The sequence below is a fragment of the Myotis yumanensis genome, unplaced genomic scaffold (genome assembly GCF_028538775.1).
Source record: "Myotis yumanensis isolate MYYU_CA2020_CCGP unplaced genomic scaffold, mMyoYum1.0.hap1 SCAF_5, whole genome shotgun sequence".
Taxonomy (NCBI): domain Eukaryota; kingdom Metazoa; phylum Chordata; class Mammalia; order Chiroptera; family Vespertilionidae; genus Myotis; species Myotis yumanensis.
The window spans coordinates 98,297,085-98,299,143 of record NW_027223756.1 but is presented as its reverse complement, the minus strand read 5'-3'; the positions used below and the strand labels follow the sequence as shown (position 1 = coordinate 98,299,143).

At 60.7% G+C, this 2,059-nt stretch overlaps 1 pseudogene; it reads left to right on the top strand.

Moving 5' to 3' along the window:
• Positions 1 to 523: 523 nt before the first annotated feature.
• On the top strand, positions 524 to 1,724 carry LOC139009977 (casein kinase I pseudogene; annotated as a pseudogene).
• Positions 1,725 to 2,059: the final 335 nt, after the last annotated feature.

Sequence of the window (2,059 nt, the reverse complement as noted above, 5' to 3'; positions counted from 1 at the left end):
AATGAAGGTTACTGATTTGTTAGTTACTATGATGCAGAATGTCTGCCTTTTAGTTTTCCTTATATTTCAGAAACAAAAGATTTAAAAATCAACGATATTTTAGGTCCATGCACTCCCAGCAGTGGCAGCAGCTGCCGGCGACACTGGTGTGTAAGTGAGGTCCATGGCAACACTGTGAGCCACAAGCCATGCAGCAGGGACAGTCTGTGCCCAACATGTGGCAGCAGTGAGGGAGCGGTGGCTCTGGGCCCGCATCGCGCTGCTGAGGAAGCACTGGCCACCCAGCTCGGCCGATCGGCCACTGGGCCACGGCAGAGGCCGGGATCTGGGAGCCATGAGATCTGAGGTGGTGGGACCTGTCAGCAGAATGTGTCCTCCCCTGCGTGCGACTTTGAGGCCACTGAGATGAGTCCTGTGGCCTGGCCCTTGCAAGTACCCACATCTCACCAGCCAGGAGCCGGCCAGGTGCCATGGTGTCTGTCCAGCAGCAGTCACGGTGGAGAGGCCAGGGTACAACAAACTGATGGACTCTGACAAGACAAGAGGGGAAGGGACGTCAGAGGAGGGCGGGAGAATGTCCAAAGCTGGTGGCCGGACCAGCCACAGCGGCGGCACACGGGGACCAGTTGGGGGTCGTGATGGTGGGCCCCAACTTCCGGGTCGGGAAGAAGATAGGCTGTGGCAACTTCGGGGAGCTCGGCTCAGAAAGAATCTCTATACAAATGAATACTTAGCTCTCCGATTGGAGCCCATCGGTGTGGGCGCCGCAGCCGTGCCTGGAACACCGCTTCCACCCGCAGCTCGGCTCACAGAGGGTGCCCCTCGGGTCCCTCTGGCCCGCGCGGGAAGTACAGCGCCATGGTGCTGGAGCTGCTCGGCGGGCCTGGAGGACCTATTCGATCTGCGTGACCACACATCACGCTCAAGACTGTGCTCATGATCGCCATCCAGCTGATCACATGCATGGAGTGTGTGCACACCAAGAGCCTCATCTGCCGCGATGTGAAGCCGGAGGACTTCCTGGTGGGGCAGCGGGCAGCAAGCGCAGCATGCCATCCGCATCATCGACTCTGGCCTGGCCCAGGAGTACGTGGACCCCAGGGCCAAGAAGCGCAATCCCTGCCGCGAGCACAAAAGCCTGAAGGGCACAGCGCGCTCCATGAGCATCAGTACACACCCGGGCAAGGAGCAGAGCGCCTGACGACCTGGAGGCGCTAGGCCACGGTCCATGGGCTGCCTGCGTGGCAGCCTGCCCTGGCAGGGCTCAGGGACGTGCTCAAAGAGCACTCCCCGAAGATCGGGGACACCAAGCGGGCCGTGCCCATTGAGGTGCTCTGCGAGAGCCACCCCGAGGAGGTGGCCGCGTACCTGCGCTATGTACCTGCGGCGCCCGGCTTCTTGGAGAAGCCTGACCAGGCTACCTGCAAGCTCGTCACTGACCTCGTCACCCGCAGCGGCTTCGTGTTCCACTGAGAGTACACCTGGGCGGGGAAGCCCCTGCCTAGCCCATTGGCACAGCTCATACCCACCTGCCTGGGCAAACTCAGCCTAGGGACAAAGCCCAGCAAAAACAGGGCACTGGACTCCAGCAACCGGAGCTGAGTGTGGGCGACCCCACTGCCGGTCACTCCAACGCCCCATCACAGCGCCTGCAGAGGCAGAGTGGCGGATGGCACCAGTGCTGCTGTTTCTTCAAGAGGAAGTCACTGCAGAGGCACAAGTGACCCTGGCAGTGGCTCCCACACCCTCCGCTGCGGTTCCTGGAGGAGCTCGTCCGGTGGCCCACAGCCAAGACATAGACTGTGGCCCGGAGCTGCTCACCCCACGTGGGTGACTTCCTTCACATAAGAAATTTCTCCTGTGTCCAGCCCTCCCATCCAAGAACATTAACTATTTAAAACGAGGTAAAGAAAACACCGCCTGCCCTGGCCCCTCCGCCAAGTCTGCTGAAGAGACGAGTGTGAGCTGGCTGCCCGGCGCTGTCCAGCTTGCCCGCTCCATTAGTGACATAAAGTCTACCTCGTCTCCACCTATCCAAAGGCCGTTTTCTCCAGGGGGC